This window comes from Oncorhynchus tshawytscha, linkage group LG13 (assembly GCF_018296145.1).
Source record: "Oncorhynchus tshawytscha isolate Ot180627B linkage group LG13, Otsh_v2.0, whole genome shotgun sequence".
Classification (NCBI taxonomy): domain Eukaryota; kingdom Metazoa; phylum Chordata; class Actinopteri; order Salmoniformes; family Salmonidae; genus Oncorhynchus; species Oncorhynchus tshawytscha.
The window spans coordinates 29,573,413-29,600,009 of record NC_056441.1 but is presented as its reverse complement, the minus strand read 5'-3'; the positions used below and the strand labels follow the sequence as shown (position 1 = coordinate 29,600,009).

The following is a 26,597-nucleotide window of genomic DNA, read 5'->3' as shown; positions in this document are numbered from 1 at the left end:
AAAAAGTGTTTAAACAAATCAAAATATATTTGAGATTCTTCAAAGTAGTCTTGGCATTCTCTCAACCAGCTTCATGAGGTAGTCACCTGGAATGCGGTTTCATTAACAGGTGTGCCTTATTAACTTTTAACTTGTGGATTTTTTTTTTCATCTCAATGCATTTGAGCCAATCAGTTGTGTTGTGTCAATGAAGGGTGGTATACAGAAGATAGCTTTATTTGGTAAAAGACCAAGTCCACATTATGGCAAGAACAGCTCAAATAAGCAAAGAGAAACAACAGTCTATCATTACTTTAAGAAATATGAACGATGATCTCGTCATGTGTGTTTCCCACCGTGAAGCATGGAGGAGGCGATGTGATGGTTTTGGGGGTGCTTTGCTGGTGAAAATGTCAGTGATTTATTTAGAGTTCAAGGCACACTTAACAAGCATGGTTAATGTCAACCCCAGTACATGTCATCGTCACCAATCAACTGCATTAAAATTAAAAACGACTGACTACCAATTTCTCTATGCCAGCTATGCTATCAGTTTATACGAACGGGAGTTAGCATTTAGCAGTCATTTCTTCTAAACCTGAAAAGGGACTACTTCTAAATGTGTCAATTTGACTTTTTGTAACCACATTGTGGGCCTGTTACAATACATCAATCTTGATGGATTTGACAAGTATCCCCTTAGATCAGAGTTCGGGCATGTGCGCCAATCTGGAGTTCTTCTATCCCCCACAGTCTGCTTTCCATTGACCTCTATCACATCTATCAAGTCTTTCGCCTAATTAACTAAACATGTTACTTCCCAGTATTTACTCTCCCAGGTTACGTGTTGACACTGCAGCGTCAAGATATCGTACATGCTACCGCATCTCCACAACGGCTGGCAGGTCGACCAAGCCATTCTATCCGAGGAGGACAGAGCCCTGGTTATTAGGTTTGGACACGATTGGGACCCAACATGTATGAAAATGGACGAGGTGTTGTACAGCATAGCTGAAAAGGTAAGATGTATGTTATTGTACCAATGTTGATGTTTGTATTTCACTTTTGAATACATTTCATTGAACGTTGTTATTTTCACAGTACCAACATCACTATTCCTCACTACAGGTGAAAAATGTTGCAGTCATCTAGTTGGTGAACATCACAGAGGTTCCGGACTTCAACAAGATATACGAGCTGTATGACCCTTGCACTGTCATGTTCTTCTTCAGGTGAATTTCAAATTATCATGTCCGCCTTCACTTCAGAGCCCTGCAAACCAATCTCTAGTTTTGACTTGCTAAATTGATGCAAACATTCACTAGGCTCCGCAAATGGGTTTAGAGAACACAGGCCCTCGTGCTATGTAGGCTAGCTGAGGACAGCAAAGGGATGCTCAGTCTTAGAGATTCTCTGGTACTTGTGTATACTTTTTAGCCAGTAGTTCTGAAAGTAGCCCTCGAGCCAAAAGTGATCCCCGGAAATTGCATACTAAGTCGCGTATGTCCACCACGTCATTGCTTTCTCTCGCTCTGCTGTGTGTGCATTTTGCTAGCTGTCACTCGAAAGATGAGGAGCTGAAGCTCACTGGAGTTGCTAGTTGGCAGGCCCACATGTGGGAACATTTTGAGGAAATAGCCTCACACATCTTCCAGTAAACAGTTGCTTTCAAACTAGGAATTTCATGGCTAATTGTGGTAAAACTGTTGTTCTGTTCATAGATTATACATGTCTGAACTACACATTGACAAATCTTTATTTATTTTTGTAAATGGCATGTTGTAGAAGGCTCCAGACACTTTTTTTTTGGTGATTTGGCTTGTTTTTGAGAAACGTACCCCAGCCGTGATTCACTTCGTCATTGCTCATTGTGCAGTATCAGGGCATGAGCAGAAGCTAAAACAAAACACCCAAATACATCATTTTAGCAAAGGACATGTGATGTAGGTAGGTCTTTAGATGTTGTACACATGAAATTGTGTCTTTCCGAACTTTATCCTTAACATTATGATCCATTTTGGTCGAGTTGCACTGTTTCTCCAATGCAGCTGTGCATGCCGTGCGTGTTCCTATAGTACACGGACACAGCTCACACAGCACAGCTGGTAGAAGAAACGGCTTGAGTCGCACAAAAGGGAATATAACGTTGACAATTTTAGAATGACAATTTAATGTGTACAAAATCTAAAAACCTGCATCACTATACTGGGAATGTGTTAGTTTCTTAAAGGATACATTTGTGTGTTTTGGGGGGTTTTGTTTGTGTCTTTTGCATGCCCTGATATTGAACAATGAGCAATGAGGAAGTGAATCGCAGCTGGGGTAAGTTTCTCAAAAACAAGCTAAATCACAAAAAAAGTATCTGGACCTTTCCATAACATTCCATTTACATCAAAAATAGAGATTTACTTCAGAAATAGAACAATTCTCCTTTAGTACAACAGACCCAAGCTGCTTCAATTAACTGAGCGCACCACAACGTTTTGTTGTTGTCCTGCATGACTCTGTGAAACGGAAATATTCCTTCACTGCACTCTTCCAGGAACAAGCACATCATGATAGATCTGGGGACAGGTAACAACAACAAGATCAACTGGACCATGGAGGACAAGCAGGAGATGATTGACATTGTTGAGACCATTTACCGAGGGGCGAGAAAGGGACGAGGTCTGGTCGTATTTCCTAAAGATTACTCCACAAAATACAGTTACTGATTGGTTCTTCGCTTTCCAGTACTTTGCGTGGAGCCCGATGGCAGCAAATCTGTGTCCTTCAATATGAGATATTCTGGACAACTGGATTACAGACAGGCTCTGATCTAGGGGCCCTGTTCTCTTTTTTTAATGTTATAACTAAGTCACCTTTTTTTTTCAACAACCGTTATAAAATACATCATTTGGTTTCTTCTTTATGTAATGAATGCCATGTTCATATTGATTGTTGTCACTTCACAGTCCATATTCTTGGACCCAGATTGAGGCTAGTCCTCGATTTAATAATTTTCAATGAAGAATCTCCATTGAAAGTGTGTTATAGTTCAGGACTAGACTTAATCTGGGCCTGGAAAATTGGCCCTTATGTTTAATCTTATGTTTAATCGTATGTGAACTGTTTCTTCTGAAATGTTATGGGTAGTGCCGTGATGACAGGAAGACTTGGAATGATCCAACCCCATCATATTGTTTTAAAAAAATGTGAAGACACATTGTATTATAGAAAAAATTGTATTGTGTCCATGTAACAATTGTTTACATGGTAAAATCCATCTAAGTGATATCCCATTAAATTATATAGCAAATGCCATAGGCTGATGTAACACAACAATAGATCAGTAATAACTAGACTCTGTGTAGCCCTTTGTCATGGCATATCTTCTGTCCCAGAAATCGGGTGAAGTTAGCCGATCTGATACGTGTTAACCCGAGGGCTTGGTCACTTAGAAGTCTGCTGCTCCTCCAAACCAGCCTGGGTCATCAGGTCAGCAACGTTCTTCTCCAGGTCATCAATTCGAATCCCCACTTCATCCAGTGGGTTGGTTAAGGGCAGTCTCGCAATATATGTAATTACATTATTATTATAATACAATGTGCATAGTTAGGTTGTACATGAAACAGGATTTTTTAACAGAGAAAATAAATTAAATGCATATTTTATTCTCTGAAAAACCACTGGATTTTCATAAACCCTTTTTTAAATCTCTGATTAAAAAAACAGCTGCAATTTTGAGATTAGGTCTATTGCTTGAATATCCTATTATTTGTATGCACTATAAGCTCAACGGCAGCTTTGAGATGCTGTTCTTCAATAGCAGAGAGTCATTCTATACAACAGTTGCTAGTAGTAGGGTATGATTAAAAGGATATTTTTTAGAAACAATCTGGTCGGAGATTATTTGAAATTTATTGTGAAGGTCCTGCATCGTCGCTTCCATCTTTGGGAGAGACCACACAAACAATAACTTCTTAGATACAAATGTTACCACCAAAACGCTATACAGATAAGAAACTTACCATTTCTGTTAATTCATTTGCAGCTTTTGAGTTGGATTCGGACATCCTGATTCAGCCGGGGTTTCAAAGTCAATGGGATTTGTCTATGAAGTTGTGCGTCCCTGTTCCTGCGTGTCATTCCTAGCAACAATGTTTCAACTGAAACGCACAGGCGGGAGTTAAACATTACTTTGGGAGACCTAATTAGGGCTGATTTCATAACAATCGGAAATCGGTATATATATATATATATCTATATATTATTTTTTTCACACCTTTATTTAATCTTTATTTAACTATTCTTATTTTCAATGACGGCCTAGGAACGAGGCAAAACGACAGATTTGTACCTTGTCAGCTCGGGAGATCCAATCTTGCAACCTTTCAGTTAACTAGTCCAACGCTCTAACCACCTGCCTCACGAGGAGCCTGCCTGTTACGCGAATGCAGCAACATGTAAAGTGTTGGTTTTATGTTTCATGAGCTGAAATAAAAAATAGAAATGTTTCATAAGCACAAAAATCTTATTTCTCTCAAAATGTTGTGCTCAAATGTGTTTACATCCCTGTTATTGAGCATTTCTCCTTTGCCAAGATAATCCATCCACCTGACAGGTGTGGCATATCAAGAAGCGGATGAAACAGCATGATCATTACACAGGTGCACCTTGTGCTGGGGACAATTAAAGGCCACTCTAAAACACAATGCCACAGATGTCTAAGGGAGCTTGGAATTGGCATGCTGACCGCAGAAATGTCCACCAGAGCTGTTGCCAGAGACCACATGTAATCACGCCAGTCCAGGACCTCCACATCCTGCTTCTTCACCTGCTACTTCACCATGACCGCACCCGGCCTAATTTATTTATTTCAATTGACTGATTTCCTATGAACTGTAACTCAGTAAAACCGTTGAAATTGTTGTATTTGTATTTCTGTTCAGTATAGCTAATGCATTGTGGCCTACTAGGTGTGGTTATACAGCACAGAATGGTTGGTAGTCAAACTGAAACAACATTTAAGAGGAATGGACTACAGAACGGTAGGCTCAACTTTTTTGTTTCAGTCTCGTTTTAAACACCAAATTCCTTTCTGTTGCTGACTTTTCTGACTTTTACCAACATGTTCCAGCTTTGTGATGATTGATGACCTTCAGGCATTTCTCTCAGGACACCAAGTTAAAACCCTTAGATGCACCTCTCTGTGTTGATCTGATCTCAATGGATATTTCAGATCCTTTGGGACTCCATGACAGTTTTTTTTTAAATATAAGCGACCATCCATTTAGAATGTTATTCTCTGACAGATGACAGTCATCCACCATTATGTAAACTCAGCAAGGCTTCTTAATCCGGGCTCACTGCAATCATCCCTTATTCTCAACATGATAATGATGTAAGAAAAGTACAAATACACAAATATAGGCCTATGTACAACATCTCAAAAGGACAAGTACAATAGTCGATGTCCCCTTCCAAATTAATTATGTCTCGGACCATGAAACCAAACACAGATCTTGGCAAAACAGGGCTGCTCGATCTTTCGTTTTATTTTTTATGTTATGTGCTGCATGGATTCCTGCTGCCGTCCAGTTAAAACTGCAAACCCATCCAGAGCACTGGGGATTTGAGTCGCTTCGACTAGCCTAGGGACAACTATAAAGGAAATGTCGAGCGTCGACTTTCAGTTTTCTATACAAATCGCGATCAAGCCATTAAATCGAAGCTGCTTTTAAATAATATTGCATTCATTTGATTTGTCGACCGACCTGCTGCAAGTTTGAGTTTTCTGGCGGACGATGTGCTCAATTGTAACATTCAACTTGTTAGATTGTGCTATTCTAACCTCTCATATATTTACATTAGTATCAGTAGCGCCACGTGAATGTTTATTGTTTATTATCGTCATTTCAACTCTGGATTTCTGCTAAAGTAGACCCTCTGGATTTCTGCTAAAGTAGACCCTCTGGATTTCTGCTAAAGTAGACCCTCTGGATTTCTGCTAAAGTAGACCCTCTGGATTTCTGCTAAAGTAGACCCTCTGGATTTCTGCTAAAGTAGACCCTCTGGATTTCTGCTAAAGTAGACCCTCTGGATTTCTGCTAAAGTAGACCCTCTGGATTTCTGCTAAAGTAGACCCTCTGGATTTCTGCTAAAGTAGACCCCCTGGATTTCTGCTAAAGTAGACCCTCTGGATTTCTGCTAAAGTAGACCCTCTGGATTTCTGCTAAAGTAGACCCTCTGGATTTCTGCTAAAGTAGACCCCCTGGATTTCTGCTAAAGTAGACCCTCTGGATTTCTGCTAAAGTAGACCCTCTGGATTTCTGCTAAAGTAGTCCCTCTGGATTTCTGCTAAAGTAGACCCTCTGGATTTCTGCTAAAGTAGACCCTCTGGATTTCTGCTAAAGTAGACCCTCTGGATTTCTGCTAAAGTAGACCCTCTGGATTTCTGCTAAAGTAGACCCCCTAGATTTTACGCTAAACTGTTCAATAGAACATAATTGATGGACACAGTTCTTCCTGCATTACATCCGAGTTGAAAGAAGGGACTTTTTTTTCAATGTCAGGAAGGCATCATTATGTCCCCTTCATTAGTTATTGATCCAGTAGTTGACTGTAAATAAGCATCCAAAGGCACCACTCTATCCACATTCTCTGACTAGGCTTCACCGCTTTATCGAAAGGCAAGTGCAGTTCACTAGAACTTTGCACAGCCCTTTGGCACTTTCCATGTTTTGCTGTGCTCAGAACAGAGAGAGAACATGGAAGATGAGATGTTTGAGCAGCTCATGTATGTCCTGAACCAACTGGTGGCATGGATTGCTGTGGGGGCTATGGTGTTTTGTGGAGTGGTGCCTTTACATCCCCCAGTACAGGGACATCAGACAGACACAGAACGCAGAGGGATTCTCCACCTATGACTGCCTCGTCCTACTGGTGGCCAACATCCTACGTATACTGTTCAGGTAAGTTTTGCCACAGGTGTGGTACACTTGTTGCATATTATTCCAAATGTGCATTGATGCATGTGAAGGCTGTAGACTAAGTGCATTTTAAAGAACAGACAGACGTCAACTATTTGGCCCTTCAGAATTGACAGTGTTTGAAAATGACACGGCCTCTCACTGAATAGTCATATGAGTTTGGATAGCACAGTTCTGGCTTGGTTTCAACAAATGCCTATTGTCTCCAGCGCGGGAACTGTATTACTGCCCTTGAGCCTGACTAGTCCCTCCCTCCCGGTCTTCTCTGTCCAGGTTTGGGCGCTACTTTGAGACACCACTCTTGTGGCAGAGCATGGTCGTGATCGCCACCATGTTGATCATGCTCGACCTGTGTACCAACGTCCGCGTGGCCACCGAACTCCAGACTAAGAAACGTTCATTCACATGTCAGTATCCTCCTCCCTGGCCTGTCCCTACTCACCTCTTTACACGTGTCTTTAACCTCCCGGTTCCTAGCTCCTCTTTGTGGCTTTATAATCAGTTCATAGCCTCTGTTCGCATCGTGGCGTGAGCTACTGATAATGCTTGGTTTTATCACCAACCTGTAGATCAAACATGCCTTTGACATGTAGAATAAGCTGGGGGGTTTATCTCTGTGAGTGTGTGCAGTTAGATTTAAGTGGTTTAAGCAGTAAATCATATTATGTCACATGTTGGCTCTTCATGACATTTTCTATCTGCAATGTTTGAAACCATTTGCCTACTGAACACGGCCTTGTACTGTACACCTCTAGTTCGTCTTTGTAATAGGAATTTCCAGGTGAACGAAAGAGAAGAGGAGTCACAGATAAACTCAATAAAAAAAAAATCTATCCAGTTTATTACAAGTTTGCAAAATGGAGAACAATATCCCGCACAGGAGCAGAGAAGTATCTAACTGGCCTCTTGGAGACAGGCCCTTAATATCCTAATCAGACAGCACCACATGTTCTGTAAACACCAGCCCGAGAGGCTTGTAGGAAAACAAAAAGGCATTGATTTGTTAGCTGCTGCAGTATCAGTGTCACAAAATACAGTAATAATCAGTGTGTTCTCGGGCCTTGCACCTCCAGTCTGGTGTCAAATACTATCAACAGAGATATGAAACCAATTCAGAATATTCACACTGATGATGCAGGGGGCTGTCAATGCTTTGACCCCGAGCTGCACCACACTTTCCCAAACCATCTTGCTGTTCAATGTGTAAATGGATGTTTTGTTTTTTAAAATTGTATTGCTGTGTGTTTTATGTTGTAAATGTGTCTGCAACTTTGTGTGCTGCTATTTTCGGCCAGGTCTCGCTTGTAAAATATATTGTTAATCTCAATGAGACTAATCTGGTGAAAAATAAATTTCACCCGCACCTTGAACAAACAGAAGACTGGTAGATTCATGTGTATTACAGAAAGGGAAATATAAAATGCTAAACATGAACATTCTTCATATTAAATATTGCCATAATAACAGGATGTGGATCATCAATAAAATTAGATTTGATCTGTTGCGGAACTAGAGGGTGCTGGCTGCTGTATCTGGCTCATAATGCCCTTCCTCAGCCTGTTGGCTATATACACTGACTGACTGATCTACACCTGTGTTCCTCTGCCAACGCAATATTAGAACATTAAACTCTCGGTGCTGCACTCATGGGGCCTCAATCCAGAGTTTGGTAACCAATCAAATTGGCAGGATCATGGGAGGTGGGTCAGTTGGTTTGAGATCAGTCAAACGTTTAAACGAACGTGGAAGTTTCAACTCTGGTCAACATTTGAGGTTTCTACTTTGTCCGACCCAAACGTTGAGGTTTCAACTCTGACTTATAACAAACATTGACATTTCAACTCTGTTAATTCCTACAGGGAATTAGTTATGGGGGTCGTCCTTTTGAAATCACTAAACGTATGTCAAGAATAAACCTCTCCTCACTTGACACTGTGGGTCAGTTCTGGTCTGTAGCACAAGGTGAAACCAAGCTCTATTTAGGGAAACCTCCCTCTCTTTAGGGAAACCAAGCTCTCTTTTCTCCCTTTCCTCTTATTTTGTAACAGTCACTAAGGAGGAGATCAAAGTCCCTAAGAAGTTCTTTCTGGGTAGGTGCCATCTGTCTCTCTCTGCCATCCAGTCATTCATCTTCCTTCCTCCCTTAAACTCGCTCTTTCTGTCCTTACTACATGGACTTATGTGGCACTCCCTCTGTTATTGCTCCATTTACAGTACTAACTGCCACTAACTCATCAGCATCCTCTTGCATTAACCTGGCATGCATCCTCCTGCATTAACCTGGCATGCATCCTCCTGCACTAACCTGGCATGCATCCTCCTGCACTAACCTGGCATGCATCCTCCTGCACTAACCTGGCATGCATCCTCCTGCACTAACATGGCATGCATCCTCCTGCATTAACCAGGCATGCATCCTCCTGCATTAACCTGGCATGCATCCTCCTGCATCGCATGTGATCCTTCCTCGTCATATTTGTGATTCATGAAGAACCAATATAGTTGTTATAGTGTTCGCATGGAAGTTCACAATGCATGTTAGCTATAGTCAATAGCTTGAAGTGTGTTGGTGTGTAAAACGCTTTTTATGCTTCTGATATTAGTTTACTATAGCATGCATATGTATTGCAGTGATTGTTCATGGAAATTGAATTTTGCTTCAGTTCGTTGCGATGTCTGATTGTGATGACTCAGATTCTTACTCAGAACATTAAAATGCATGCATTCTAGACTCCTATATATTGATTAACCATATGTATTGAGACTATGATTGTTGCTGTTTACTTAATGTTATTGACCGTGAGACTAACTGCTCGGCTATTTTGTGGCTAGAAAAGTAATGATTTGACTGTTTCTTGGTTTGAAATGAACTATGCTCAGTGTTTTTTGTTGTTGTCGATAGCGTGACAACAACAATTGTATTAAATGCTGCATGTGAAAGCTAATGTGCACTACCCACGGCCTCTCCTCTGTGGTCCTGTCTGGTAAAACACCAATGATGATGACTTGGATTCACACCAGCTTGCTGAAGAGGCACAGACAACTCAGATGGGACCGTTAGAGACTGTGGTCTTCCTAGCTCTCTCTTTGTTATTCTACCTCTATCTTTTCCCTTTGTTTCAACTCCCTCTTGTTACATTACAGCAGCTGAGAGGGGCTGAGGACCAGCTGCTATAATGTTGAGAGAACGGAGTCTCGCAACCTTTCAGTCGCTCAATTGTACCCGTTTCATTGTGCTGAGAACTTTGTTTGTGTGAGTAGCGTGTGATGCCCATCATACATATGGATTTACTAACAATGGATCTCAATGTTGTGTTAAGTTCTAGTTGACACTGCTGCTTTGTACTTGGAGAGCAGTTGCTATCCTCTATGTGAACAGTAGGTGGTGCTGGGGAATAACAAATGCCCACAGTGCCTGTGAAGATGCAGTAATGCTCTGTGTTGTATATTGGCCATAGTCCTCACTGACAGTGATGTAATTTACCTTCTCAGAACGGCTATCCATCACGCTTTATTGGGTTCACTTGTCTTCTCTCTTTGATTGATTATGCATTGTAGAATCCAATGATAGTTGCAGAGAAAGGTGCAGACTGTCTGAGATATTCGTTTCAGAAATCAAAAATACATTTTCACCCTTTATTCAGCCTCTGTGTTTGGAGTTGTGTGTTTCTGATTGGGAACTAGGAGTTAACTGGCGGAGTTGTTTCCAACTTCTTACAACTTATCAAATAGTTATCCACCCAGCATGATGTTGTTCTACAGCACTCCAGTGGTATGGTAAGCTGGCTTTCTTCTCATCACAAGAGAAAAAGCTTCATTCTGACTTCAACTTACCTCGTCAAAAGGGTCTCCCGAGTGTGCAGCGGTCTAAGGCACTGCATCGCAGTCCTAGAGGCGTCACTTCAGACCCTGGTTCGATCCCGAGCTGTATCACAACCGGCCGTGATCGGGAGTCCCATATGGTGGCCCACAATTGGCCCAGCGTTATCCAGGTTAGGGGAGGGCTTGGCCTTCCATTGTAAATAAGAATTAGTTCTTAACTGACTTGCCTAGTTAAATAAATAAACACATTTTAAAAGCTGCCGTTTTGTGTGCCACATGTACGATCATGGTTCTGGACTGTACATGAAACAGTTGGCACTTGGCAGTGGAACCAGAGTTCAGTTGGCACATTTCTTGGCAGTGGAGCTGGAACCAGAGCCAGGCTGTGTTGTCCTTGGCCTCTGCCTGGCTTTGGGCTGCCCAGGGCTGGATCTGGAGCTCAGCCTCTCTGCTTTCCGGGCTCTCTGGATCTCTGTCTCCCAGACCTCCTTCCTCTTCTCTGGTTCTGCCTCTCTCTACCTCTCTCTTTGCCCCTGCCTCTACCTCCTTGGCCCGTGCGGCCTCTCTCAGCCGTCTTCCTGGCCTCTCGCAGACTCTCTGGCAATCCATCACCTCTCTCTGCCAACCTTGATTATCATTGACAGAACTTTTGCTTGTCTGTCTGCTATACACGTATGGGTCTGTTCATCTATTGATTAATCCAGGAAGAGATATGAAGGAGAGGCATGTTGTAATCCACTATTCATGAAAGAGGAATTCCTCAGCCAACAACTCTCTGGCGAACTTCCTAAAGGGCGATTGTCTCTGTAGTTTGGGAGTAACAGATAGTTCTGACATCTCCTTATCTTTGTTGGGGTTTCGGGCTTTGAGGTTGGCTACAATTGAGTATTTCAATAAGATTTCACCTGCTTTCACTGAAGTTGTAAATGTGAGTGTCAAACTGAGACTGACGAAACAGTATTCTGACACATTACCACTGAAGTGTAATGCGGACCTGTGGAACCAGAATATTTCTGTGTATTCCTAACGTTGTTGTGTGTGTTCTGTGCTTGTATTGAACTGTTTGTACATCACAGTACGAACAGAGAACAGAGCTGGCTCCCCTCTGTGGCTCTCTCTCCAGGCTCCATTATCGCGGCAGGTTGTCCAATCAAAAACAATTATGTCCCAATCACTCTGGAGAAGTGCATTAAGCTTCCTCTTTGTGAGATCAAACCGAGAGCAAACTCTTTCCTCCCTCCCTGCGTCAGTGGACTGTTTCTTTGGAACCTGTTCTGGGTTAAATTGGCTGTGAATTTAGGGTAACGACTTCACAAGACCATTATGTCTCTGTCTCCGCCCCTGTCATTTGGTACTGTGCGTTTGTGTACCGTGCGTGCAAGCATGGAGACTGTACCCTGGATCTCAGCATATCTGTTTGTTAAAAATCCTCAAGGTAGTTCTGGTATTATGAAGTTAGTGACTGGTTCTGATAGGATCTGAATCTGGTTTATGAGACGGCTGTCAGGCCGACGGGAAGGTTGACTTTAAAGAGATCATTCAGGTTAAGAGAGTACGACGTTTAGGTGTATGAGTAAACCTACGGATTACCTACCCAGGTGGAAGTCAAATGTATTGAGCTGCTCAAACGGCGGTCTAGTTTGGATAATCTTTCTCAGCTTTGTGGTAGTGTTCTACAGATCCAGGGATACATTTTGTTTCACTCTGCATCAAAATTCTAATTCAAATCACATGCTATTGTTTGTCTTCTATTCTGTTCCCTTTTTAGGATGTCTGTTGACAGTTGGACCAGAGAATAGGAGCATTGAACAGTATTTGGCACTACCAGAGATGTGAGGGGAGTTGGTTATTAGGCCTGTGTACTGGTAAAGGGACAGTCAGGGAGGACAGGGACAGTCAGGGAGGACAGGGACAGTCAGGGAGGACAGGGAAAGTCAGGGAGGACAGGGGCAGCGAACGGGGGCATTGAGAATAGTCTACTTATATAATCTTTTGTTGCTTATTAGTCATTAGCCTTCCGGTTCACATCCTACTCTCCTCACACACCTTGCTTTGACTTAGCCCCAAAAAGCAGGTTCTGTTTTTTTTCTAGACCATTTTTTAGGTAGCTGTTTTCTCTGCATGATTATGGACTATGAATTACATGATTGACAACATGTGATTATGGGAAGTGTAGACCTGGCAGGCTAAACGACACCCTCTAACTAATGTCCTGGGGAGATAAACTACTGCAAAACAATATCTAGCTCTGGCACATGCCTGCCTGCTTACACATTTACCATTGCTCAGTGAGCAGAAAGCGTGTGTGCGTGTTGTGCACGGGCAACAGGGGGTACGTTTTGACATGAAGCCAGCTCTCTCCCCCACACTGTCCCTGTGGTGGACACACACACACACACACACACACAGTGGCACCGTGTCAGAGTAAACAGAGGGATGAAAGAGGAGAGGAGGAGGGGAACGAGAGCACCCCAGGGTAGATGAGTGGCACAGTTGGGTGTCGCACGCTAAGGTACTGCTGTTAACACCTGAAACAATTCTCTTCTATCACTACAAAAAGCAATTTCCCTCTAATTTCTTTCACGTTGGGAACCTGGAAGTAACATTTCTGTTCTGTGGTGTGTCTGCGGAGGATGGGTTTTAGTACTCCTTCATGTTGTTATCCCCAATACACTCATCTCTGGGCGTACATTTCCTTTAGATCCTGTATACAGGTCAGACTGCTAGCAGGACCCTGATTGGGTGCTTTTTGAGTTGCAGACCATAGACATGATGATTGATCATGCACACCCCGACTCTCACATACACACCCATACACCTGTCTGCAATGCGTATTAGTCAGAAATCCCATGTAAATCTCAGACCAGTTTAACATCAGTATTTCAATAAAATACATTAAATTGACATGTCAAACCTATTAGTTGTTCCACTCTAGAATGCAATCAGTCTCAGGAAGTCAGCAGGACGGGTAATGTAAGGTGTCGTACCTCTTCATGTGTATCAGAAGGCAATGTGATTATGGAAAAGGGTAGGAAACCAAATCCACCATGTCATTTTAGATGAAAGGGGGATATCTAGTCACTTGTACAACTGAACGCGTTCACCTGAAATGTCTCCCGCATTTAACCCAACCCCTCTGAATCAGAAAGGTGCAAACTGTATGAGTTTGTTCAAATTGCTCACTTTTATTTAGTTTCGATGTGTTGGAGTCGGAATATCAAGGAGCTTGTCTTTTAGATCAGTAGAATCTCTCATTTCATCATGGAGGTAGAGGGTTGTAAAAATCCTATTGAAGATACTGCACAGTGGACCCCCCCTCTCGCCACCTCTTCTCCCCCCTCCGTTCAGCGACACCTTAACGTTGTTTAGAGCAGGGTCAGGCTCCGAGAAGTATTCAAATACGTTACGTGCAGCTCAGTGTTGACAGCAGGGAAGGCATCAATGAAGACAATAACGTTTGACATTTTTGACATAACATTATCCTCAGCACTCCAAACAAGGATGCATCCTCCTCGCTAACCTTCTTATCCGTTCGCTGATCGTGTTTACGATTTGTTTTTGGGTACCCGTATAAGTTAGAGGTCAAAGGTTGAGGCAGAACAATGTGTTGTGGCAGTGCCAGTCTCCAAGCTGAGATGTCACTATAGATTTGTATTGCAGTCCTGCAGTTTATAATCTTCATGTTGAATTCATGACTTAAACTCAACTTTGTTGTTTATTTTTTGTTGTTTATTCCCCTGATGAAAAGGGAACAAAGCAAAAACTAACTTAAGGGAACACTTGGTGAGGCAGAAACATTTTAGAGTAAATCATTCAGGGTTTTCCAAATGCATTTTCCATGCAGCTATGTGTCCTTGTCTCGCGTCACACGCAATGCTTTTATTATGATCTTCTCAAAAGCCAGTGTATTATTATGGAGCTAAATCGAGCTGAAAAGGTTAAGAACTGTTAGTTTTATCACTGTTCGTAGTGTCTTACTTGTCTCCTCTCTTTGCATGTGTCTGTCTGCCTCAGACGTTGAATGGAGCCACTTCTGGTCGTGGAGTCGTTTCGTGGACTACATGCAGTGTGTGATGGCGTAGGCTGCCAGCAGCGTGAACATCACCTACCTGCTGCTGGACTCCTCTGTGTTCGTAGAGACCCTGGGCTTCCTGGCTGTCTTCGCTGAGGCCATGCTGGGGACGCCGTGGCTCTACTGTAACTACCAGAACAAGAGTACTGAGGGGATGAGGTGAGGACGAAACGCACACTACAGCCGCCATTCAGTTGTCTTCCCTTTCTCTCACTTGATATTCACTCTCTTTCATCCCATCTCTTGCTTCCTTACTCTTCATATCCCAGCTGCTGAGCTTCAGTGGTTAAGCAATAAGGCCCGAGGATGTGTGGTATATGGCCAATATACCACGGCTAAGGGCTGTTCTTATGCGTAACGCGGAGTGCCTAGACTCAGCCCTTAGCCGTGGTATATTGGCCATATATCACAAACCCCCGAGGTGCCTTATTGCTTAAATAAACTGGTTACCAATGTAATTAGAGCAGTAAAAATACATGTTTTGTCATACCCGTGGTATACGGTCTGATATACCACAGCTTTCAGCCAATCAGCATTCAGGGCTCGAACCACCCAGTTTATAATATGAGATCTATTACTTCAAACGGGTCTTTTAATTTTAATCTGCAGACCTGTGTATAAATGGAACACTTAAACACTTGGGTATGTAATTCACAGACCCGCCTGGGACTGAATTTAGTTCATTCAGTGAAAGGATTTTCTACTAGAAGTGAAGATATTGTTTGGTTTATATGATTTAAACGGATGACTTTGTTTTGAACAGGAAGCCTCCTTAGATTTGTCTTAAGTTGTTGAATTAATTGGCTTTTTACTGCCTTCATTCCTCCAGCGATTAAATCCTTAGGCAGGATTCACACTGAGACAATTAAATCCATTTAAAACATGAACTTTCATTGTTAATGCTCCATTCTAATGCTGTTATCATCATCATCATGATTATGGAGATGTTCAATAATGCAAGCTTTAGTGCCGTTGCTGTCATCATTTAGTTTTGTGGCTCTGTTCTCCGTGTTCTTATTGTGAGACATGCAGTAGTGACTAGTCATGACCAACACACATACACACACACACATGTACACACACAATTGAAATAGTCTCTGAATGACCACGCATCAGACTAATATGGGCGAAATAATATATCACTACTAATAGAAAGATTGAGTATTCATTACCATATTGATTATCAAGGCCACATAATAACAAATATACCTTTTTTTTATAAAATAATCAATTGGTTAAGCCAAACCTCAGAACATGCCATGCCAGTCAGGTCCAGAGATGGTTAATGACAACAGAACTGCATCCCAAATTGCACCCTATTCCCTATTGTCGTATTTTGGCTATGCTGGATTAAGTGCTATGACATGCAATTCTATAAAATCCTTTCTCTTTAATTAATATTACCTGATTGAGCTAATCATGTAAATGTAATTAACTAGAAAGTCGGGGCACCACAAGAGCTGTTATCTTCCGAATAAACTCTGAAAGACCTAGTAATATTTTACATCAATAGCAGTCAATATTAATCGTCACCTTATTTCAGTCTCATCTGAAAGGTGTAAATTCTTGATTGGACAGAGCCGACAATTTCTGGTTACACAAAGGAAAGGGGGTTGGGTGTGAGTGAAAGAGCGGGAAGACTGAGGAACAAAGGGAGAAGCCATGCTATGGTAAATACAGTATCTTATGCATTCTAAATGACCTCCCTGTATCTGGGAAAGTCTACACATTCTAGTTATGTTGTCCTGTCATCAGTCATGATGTCTCAGATGACAACCGTACTGACATCATATTCATTAAGTACCAACGCATATTTTCAACTGGTTCTATTACCGAAATATGGTTCCTTTCCCCTCACTTGTTTGATGTTCCCAGACTCTCTGTTTAACAAAGGCTATTCAAGAGTCCTTCAGTAGAGTCAAGAGAGAGAGAGGGGAGAAAGGTATTTATGGGGTGGTCATAAACCTTACCCACAGGCCAAAGTCATGACACTATATAGTGCACTACTTTTGACCATGGCCCATTAGGGAAAAGGGTGCCATTTGTGACAAATGATGCTATAGGCATGCTTCTGCTTTTCCATCACTACCAGTCAGAGCTAGGCGCAAGACCCCTCTAGCAGACAGTTACCAAACAGATCATTACTACAACACAAAGAGGAGGGCGACTGGGGACCATAGGTGACCCAACATGGCTGCTATAATGGTGGATGTTGGCTGGGGGAAGAGATTATAGGGGAGGCTGGTCTACAGGAAGTGAATGCTGATCTGTCTTGTCATGGTTTGATGGGAAATTAAGTTGAAAGTTGATGTCAATATAGTCCTTCATTTCTATAGCTACAGTACCGCTTCAAATCATGTATTTACTTCAAGGCTGCCAAGTCAACCCCATTTCTGCTGTGTGCACACACCTGTGCCTGGCTCTGTGTCTGTGCCTGGCTCTGTGTCTGTGCCTGGCTCTGTGTCTGTGCCTGGCTCTGTGTCTGTGCCTGGCCCCGTGTCCTGTCCCCAGTACAAACAGACTCTGTGAAGAGCAGATCTCAGTGTGGCGTTATCTGCTCAGCAGTGGCTCTGCCTGTTCTGTCCTGCTCCCTCTCTCTGCCTGCTCTGCTCTGTTAGGTGTCTGTACTTCGTCCGCCCCCTCTCTCTCCCACTGTTTTGTACCTGTTCAGGCAGTTTATGGACTGGGGTTTATGGTAGGCTGTTGCTAGGTTACTTTACCTCTGCACTCAATCCTGTATTTGTTTTAAGGGGATGAATGAGAGTTCTGATTAGCTGAATGACCTTGAGGAGAAAATGTTTGTTCTAAAGCTCCATTGTCAAACTAAGCTCCAAGGTCAAAACAAGCTCCATGGTCAAAGACAATGAATGAATTTGAATTTGAGGCTTAACTACAGGGCTGTGTGAACTGTTTGAAGATGAAACTCTGTTCCACAGTAAATTACGAAACACATAATGATAATCCTGCTGCATGTATCCCCTGTGGCCACTTTAGATGAGAGGTATTATGTTGTGAATATTTCCTGGTGTGGTGATTTAGCGTGAGGTTGGTTTGACCAGTGGTTTTGGAGACTGCTGTATGTAGTGTGTGTGTGTGGCTGCCCCTCTCAACCTCTCTGTGTGTAGAAATGATGGCACTTTGTTCTAGGTGTGCTGGCATAACACCAGTCTCCAGCGGTGTGTGGGTGTGCATGCGTCTGTGTGTAGCAGGGCAGCAATGAACAAAAACCGATGGGAGAAGTCGAACCAATGACGTTAATGTCTATGAGTAGAACAGAGTGTGTTTTCATGTTATGATCAGAGACTGGTCCAGACTGGGGTGGGGAAAGCGAGGCGGGGGAGACTGGGGTGGGGGGAGTGAGGCGGGGAGACTGGGGTGGGGAGTGGGGGGGGCGAGGCGGGGGAGACTGGGGTGGGGGGGAGTGAGGCTGGGGAGACTGGGGTGCTGGTGTCTGGGCCCCTGGCCTGAGATTCAGGTAATGAAACATGGAGGGACAGGTTCTGCAGACCACCTACTGACTGACTGCCCTTATAAGTCCTCTCTGTATATGCTGTTTCACAAGGACAGATAGCACTCTGGGAGACTTCCTTATTTAGCCTGCCGTCTGACTGTTTGACCAATAAATCAATTCAGTATACAAGTCTCTGTCTGCATTCAACAACACTACATCACTACCTTGTCAGACTAGTCTGCGACAACTTGTCTAAGCAGAAACATACCCCCCCCGGCTTTGGAGCTACTGATTACCTGATGAAATGCAGAGCGTCTTTCATCCTCCACCACATCCGATACATATTCTTTATTTAACCTCCTAGTCAGTCTTCTGTAAGTGGCTGGGGACTTCTAGAATCATCTCCCAGGTATGTTCTGACTCCGTCCCCGACCTCCCGGCATTCTCTCTGAGTGCGTCCCAAATGGAACCCCATTCCCTATATAGATGGGCTTTGGTCAAAAGTAGTGCACTACATAGGGTGCCCTTTGGGACGTAGACAGTCAGCAGGAGGACTGATAAAACCCTCAAACCAACTTTCACATCATTACACACTGGGCTGGCCCAAACTGTATGTCAGCACTCTGAGAGAAAATAAAGAAATGTTGCTCCTCTTCCCCAGGACTAACAAGTTTCGTACCTTGGAGGGGGAGGATGGAGGGAGAGAAAGATGCAAGGGGGAGGGGGAGTATGAGTAGATGCAGGGTACGGTTATTAAAAAGTTTGTTACAACTGAAAGGGCTAAATGGGAGCTAGGTGGTGGGAGGTGAAGATGGAGACATGAATAATGTAGAAGATTTGACAGGTCCCACTCCTCCTTCTCCCCTCATCCTGTGGGTGCGAGCTATTAGACAGACTGCGATGGGGGCTGTGTTTGGGTTGAGGGGTGAACCTGTTACCCTGTAATGAGCCTGAAGATAATTACCTCCAAACCCTTCTGAATATCTGCTAAGTGGCTTCTGCTAGAGAATAGTCCACCATTGTGGCCTCAATTGCATCAAATCTTCATCAATGGGACGGCAGGGTGGCCTAGTGGTTAGAGCGTTGGACTAGTAACTGGAAGGTTGCAAGTTCAAATCCCTGAGCTGACAAGGTGCAAATCTGTCATTCTGAACAGGCAGTTAACCCACTGTTCCTAGGCCGTCATTGAAAATTGTTCCTAACTGACTTGCCTAGTTAAATAAAGGTAAAAAAATAAATACAATTTCATTTGTATGGATCATTGAACATGTTACCTTGCCAATAACATTGATAAAGTGTCAGACAAATTACATTGGGAGAGTGGTACCATATTAGAAGTATTGGCAGTGTAGTCAATACTAGGCTTAGGCGGTATCCAGATTGTCATACCTTCATACCGACCTTGTGCCATACAGGGATATTTGGTAATACTAGCACTGAACACAAGGGGAGCTGTTTTCAAACCCATCTTAAATCCGAAGGTTAACAATGATTTTGATTTAAAGGATCCCTATTAGCCGACGCCAATGGAGACAGCTAGTCTTACTGGGGTCCGACACAAAGACTCCAATTTACATTCACTACATGATAATGTTTTTAAATGTGTGTGTGCATCTATCAGTTACACATACATGTCAGTACATACACACAACACGTAGGGCACATGGGGGAGAGATGTTGTGCCACAATGTGTTTTTTTGATTTGTTTAAAAAAAACTTGCGCTATATAAGATGGAATGGAGCTCCATGCACTCATGGCTCCGTATAATACTGGACGTTTCCTGGAATGCTAACAAGTACATGTAAAATCCCATAGAGAATGCTAACTAAATGCTAACGAGCACATTGAAAACATTTTATACAGTTTCTGACCTAAACTATGTAAGTAACTCTAAAATGCTCCTCGCGGTTTGCTGCACGCACAAAACAGGAGGGGATCTTCTGCTGTTACCAACCGAATGCTGGATTTTGGAAGAAGCTAACCACTTAGCTAGATAGCTAACTAGCTTGTAAATTAGAAAACAAAAGCACATTTTTAGACAATTCAATTGATAGTTATAAGATATCTAACTGGTAAATGTGTAGTTGTGAATTCCATACTGTAACTAGGTCACCTGGTGCATGCTGCACAACAGTGAGTCACTCACACGGCTCCGGTCTTCGTGTTCTTCGTCATCGTCTGGCATCCAATTTTGCATTACAGCTCCCAACTAAACTATAGTATAAATCCATTACACTTTGGGATACAAAAGGGGGAAAAACAGCTTCGACTATTCTGGGAAGGCTTTCCACTAGATGTTGGAACATTGTTGTGGGGACTTGCTTCCATTCAGCCACGAGGATTAGTGAGGTCGGGCAGTGATGTTGAACAATTAGGCCTGGCTCGCAGTCGGAGTTCCAACTCTTGCCACAACTCTTGCCACAGGAAGCAGAGAATCGTCTAGAATGTCATTGTATACTGTAGCGGTAAGATTACCCTACACGGTATACCGCCCAGGCCTAGTCAATACTAGACATTCATGTATGGTTATGACCCAATCCTTATAACCTCACAGATACAGTATAATATTCATAGGATGTATATTGGATTTATTATGGATTCATTTATTAGGCCTAGTACTGCATACCATGATGGAATATGGCATCAGTGTATTTGCTTAGGGCAGAAACCCATTCCCTGTAACGCCTAGAAATATTTTGTCTGAATAATTATTTTTAATTTTAAACGTACACTGCAACCATACAACACCCTACCCAGGTTTTCCCTTTGACACCAATTAGATTAGGCTTCCCCCCCGCAGCCTCTCCATCTCCCTCACCTTTTAATGAATGCGCTTCTATTCAGATTAGCGAAAGTCCTGACGTGTCAGGTTTGACTCTGGCACTCAGAGCAGAGGGCCCTACTCCAAAAAGCCACGACACAAGGCAGGTTGTATTAAGAAGAGCAGATGAAGGATGCCTCTGCTTTCAGAAAGGACTGTTGTTGCGGTAGGCAGTTATTGTAAACACTTCTGAAGGCTGAGTGCTGTTAGCTAACTGTGTTTGTGCCTCAGTCCTAACCTTGTCAGCGTTTACCTTCCGTCCTTGTCTTCAGTATGAAGCCTGGGGTGACAAACAAAGAGGAGAGAGGGAGGGTGGAAGAGGAGTAGCTGGGGCTACTGTCAGTCTATAGTGCTTCATCCATAATCACCAACACTCTGTCAAGGCTTTTCTCGTTTTAAAACAAACTGAGTAGAGCAGAGTTCCTGGGAACCCAGCTTGCCATGAAACTTTACGTTTACCCATTATAATAAGCAATGCTGTTTTCTTCATCTAAGAAGGGGGTTGTCAAAGCTGTGTTTGCACAGTAGACAACATGCACAGAGAGGCCTCCTGCTGTACCACCCTTCTACTGTAACTGTTAGTGTTTTACTTCCCTATCCACTCAGTGACACCGAGAGGAGTGACCACATCTCACCCTAAAGTAGGGCTCTCCATCACTGTTCCTGGAGAGCTACTGTCCTGTAGGTTTTCGCTCCAACCCTAACCTAGCGTACGTGATTCTAATATTTAGCTGGTTGATAAACTGAATCAGTTAGTTACAGCTGGGGTTGGAGCGAAAACCTACAGGAAGGTAGCTCTCCAGGAACAGGGTTGATGAGCTCTGCCCTAAAGAAACACTCTCGTCACAAACTCAAATCCAGAAGCGTTGAGGTGGCAAATGAACTTGAAGGAATTCCAGTAAATCTTTCCTTTTTAAAAGTTTGTTTTGGAAATAGTGGGTCAGTATCCCCATCTGAAACTGTTTGGTCTGTTATTGTGTTAATCTTTTCCGTCTCTTTCTGTCAGGATTAAGGCAGTGTCCGAATGCCTCTAGTTGCATTCTAAATAGTAAGCTTTTTTGGTATGCGAAAATAGAACGTTTTATAGTGTGACATTTTGAAAATGTAGTATGCTTTAAATTCCAGGATGTCATACTCGTTTTGACTTTTCATCTAGTAGAAATCACTGCACACTAAGGAAGAAAAAACATGTTTTCAGACCCACGTGTGTTTGACAACAGCTGATAATCAGTTGATAACTAGATTAGAGGTCGACCGATTATGATTTTTCAACACCGATACCAGTTATTGGAGGACCAAAAAAAGCCGATACCGAATAATCGGACAATTTTTTTTTGTTGATTTAAAAATAAAAAATTAATTATTATTCTAGTTTTTATTATTTGTAATAATGACAATTACAACAATACTGAATGAACACTTCCTTTACCTTAATATAAAATCAATTTAGCCTCAAATAAATAATGAAACGTTCAATTTGGTTTAAATAATGCAAAACCAAAGTGTTGGAGAAGAAAGTAAAAGTGCAATATGTGCCATGTAAAAAGCTAACGTTTAATTTCCTTGCTCAGAACATGAGAACATATGAAAGCTGGTGGTTCCTTTTAACATGAGTCTTCAATATTCCCAGGTAAGAAGTTTTAAGTTGTAGTTGTTATAGGAATTATAGGACTATTTCTCTCTACCATTTGTATTTCATATACCTTTGACTATTGGATGTTCTTATAGGCACTTTATCATTGCCAGTGTAACAGTATAGCTTCCGACCCTCACCCCGCCCCTACCTGGGCTCGAACCAGGAACACATCGACAACAGCCACCCTCGAAGCATTGTTACCCATCGCTCCACAAAAGCTGCGGCCCTTGCAGAGCAAGGGGAACAACTACTCCAAGTCTCAGAGCGAGTGACGTCACCTATTGAAACGCTATTAGCGCGCACCCCGCAAACTAGCTAGCCTTTTCACATCGGTTACACCAGCCTAATCTCGGGAGTTGATAGGCTTGAAGTCATAAACAGCTCAACGCTTGAAGCATTGCGAAGAGCTGCTGGCAAATGCACAAAAGTGCTGTTTGAATGAATGCTTACGAGCCTGCTGCTGCCTACCATCGCTCAATCAGACTGCTCTATCAAATATCAAATCATAGACTTAATTATAACATAATAACACACAGAAATACGAGCCTTTGGTCATTGATATGGTCGAATCTGGAAACTATCATTTAGAAAACAAAACGTTTATTCTTTCAGTGAAATACGGAACCGTTCCGTTTTTTATCTAACGGGTTGGGATCCCTAAGTCTAAATATTACTTTTACATTGTACAACCTTCAATGTTATGTCATAATTATGTACAATTCTGGCAAATTAATTACGGTCTTTGTTAGGAATAAGTGGACTTCACACAGTTCGCAACGAGCCAGGCGGCCAAAACTGCTGCATATACCATGACTGCTTGCACGGAACGCAAGAGAAGTGACATAATTTCCCTAATTATAAGAAATTCATGTTAGCAGGCAATATTAACTAAATATGCAGGTTTAAAAAATCTATACTTGTGTATTGATTTTAAAGAAAGGCATTGATGTTTATGGTTAGCTTTGGTGCAACGACAGTGCTAAATCATCACCCGTTTGGTGAAGTAGGCTGTGATTCGATGAGAAATTAACAGGCACCGCATCAATTAGATGCAACGCAGGACACGCTAGATAACCACACACGGTTGATGATATTACTAGTTTAACTAGTGATTATGTTAAGATTGATTGTTTTTTATAAGATAAGTTTAATGCTAGCTAGCAACTTACCTTGGCTTCTTGCTGCCCTCGCGTAACAGGTAGTCAGCCTGCCATGCAGGCTCCTCGTGGAGTGCAATGCAGTTGGTTAGAGTGTTGGACTAGTAACCGGAAGATTGCAAAAACGAATCCCGTTCTGCGTTCTACCCCTGAACAAGGCAGTTAACCCATCGTTCCTAGGCCGTCATTGAAAATAAGAATGTGTTCTTAACTGACTTGCCTAGCAACTTACCTTTTAAAGGTAAAATAAATAAATAAAACTTGCTTAGTTAAATAAAGTTGTAAAAAGGTGTAAAAAAAAAAGTTTTAAATCGGTGTCCAAAAAATACTGATTTCCGATTGTTATGAAAACTTGAAATCGGCCCTAATTAATCGGCCATTCCGATGAATCGGTTGACCTCTAAACTAGATAAGAGGACAGGCTGTAGCAAAACGAACGAATGAATGGCGGGAAACAAAGCAATTGTGCATTCGATGACGCATTCTCAGTATAGATGAGCATGTTTAATTTGTTGCTTACTGCATGCATTTGTAATAAATAGTATGTAGTATGATTAGTACACAGTATGTAGTTTTAGTATGTTTTAAGCAAGACATGTTTTGTACACAGCCACTGTCTCTAGCTCTGCCAACATTGAAATTCTGTTTATCACCCTCTCTGTTCTCTCGCCTCCCCCGCTCCCTGCAGTATAAAGGTGGTGATGATGTGGACGAGTGGGGACACCTTTAAGACGAGTTACTTCCTGCTGACCGAGGCTCCTGTCCAGTTCTGGACCTGTGGTCTGCTGCAGGTGGGAGTGGACATTACCATTCTCTTCCAGGTGTACTACTACAGCCGCTACCCGCAGAAACCCGTCTCACACAGTGCGTCACACACAAACCAGCACCAAGGCACTCTGACACCCCTAACACACACATCGTTATCAGTCGGTCATGTCGCACACAGTTTCAGTGTAACTTTGCCTGAAGAATTCCTGCTGAACACTTACTACGTTTTTTTTTCAAAACAGATGGGACGCCCAGTTATGTGTATTTGGTGCAGATGGTTATACAAATATATCCCTAAGAATGTATCCCTGTATACGAATATGCCTAAGCATACATACAAAATCTACATTGCAATCATGCACAGTGTGTGTATGGATGAACACTCAAGGACATGTGGACCAGCTTTCCTGTCCATAGACCTGCATGAAAAACCTTCAGACTCCCAAAGGGCTGGTTACCCAGCCAGTGATAACAATGTACAACCCATCATCAAAATAACTAACAGCAACCTCATTGAATGTACAATGGAATTATACTTTTTGGGGAATTTAAAATCGACATTTAGAATCTACATTTAATTTAGATAGCTATTTCTTCGGTCTCAGTGGATTGATGCTGGTCAGTTCTCCACTGGTCTGGTCTGTCTGACTCGGGCCTCTTCTGATCTGGTTGGAGGATGACCTGCTGCTGCTTGTAGGAAAATTCACAAGATGAATTCAGCTGAAAGCAATTGAAAACTTAATTTTTTGTAAAACCGCTAAGGCTGTCAGGGCCAGGGGCCAGGTTCCTGGGAGCCCAACATGTTTCCTTCAGATGACTCCTAGGAAAAGGTTGAAGACTCAGTGGTTCAGTGGACCACTATGTTGCTGGTATTACTGACAGTAAGGGAGTCAGTGGAGGGAGGGAGGGAAGTCTCAACTTGAGGAAATTGTATGAAACAAATCTATATTACGTTTGTTATGCTACTGTTTTAATTTCAATGAGTAGCAACCACATTGCTAGGCCAGGGTACTGGAGGCCCTTTGTTATGGAAACAACAAAGCATCAGGAAGGACATTAAGTATAAACCTTCTGCCTCTAGCACCATTTATACCTGGTTCTAACATGAGTCCTTTGTCCTGATCTTACCAGACAGGTGTGTGTGGATGTGTGTTAGCACCAGGTATAAACAAGGCTTCTGAGAACTGTTTGCTGGTCTGTGGACACTTCATCTTTAGTCTCCTCCCCTCCCTGCTCCTCTCAGCCTCAAGCACCTCTAGAAACCTTTCATTTGTTTAAATGTGATCTTTTTAATTCATTTATTTATTTATATATTTATTCAGCTGTTAAGTGTTTTCGATATCTGCTTTGGGTGGGAACAGTGGCTGAATCAGGAATCAGTCAAGGGTGGCCAAATCTTACCCTGCCGAGGGCTGGTGTGGGTGCAGGGTTTTGTTCTAGCCAAGCAGTAAGTGTGTCCAGACCACTTGGTATGTTTGACCATAAGGTAAGTAGAATCTCTCTGGGTGTAACCAAGACTATACCAGCGCTACAGCTGTTATACTCACCTCTGGACTGCTGGCTAAAACGTAGTTGTTGGTTGTGTCCAAAATGACGTCCTATTCCTTGTTTATTGCTCTACTTTTGGACCAAGTAGTGCAGTGTACAGGGAATAGGGTGCCATTTCAGACGCAGATTGAGTTTCACGCTGGATATTGTATTTATTTTTATTTAACCTTTTATTTAACTAGGCAAGTCAGTTAAGAACAAATTCCTATTTACAATGACGGCCTACCGAGGCCAAACCTGGATGACGCCCTCTGGGACTCCCAATCACGGCCGAATGTGCACAGCCTGCATGGTAAACTCTAGCTGGTTAACTTTCTTTTAATCACCGGTGATTCATATTTGTTTTGTTATCTATCTTTTTATAGTCCTGA

General features: G+C 42.5%; 2 pseudogenes; both read left to right on the top strand.

Annotated features, from left to right (window-relative positions):
• Nucleotides 1-965: 965 nt before the first annotated feature.
• LOC112266004 lies at nt 966-4,123 on the top strand (annotated as a pseudogene).
• Nucleotides 4,124-6,728: 2,605 nt separating this feature from the next.
• LOC112266003 lies at nt 6,729-25,937 on the top strand (annotated as a pseudogene).
• Nucleotides 25,938-26,597: the final 660 nt, after the last annotated feature.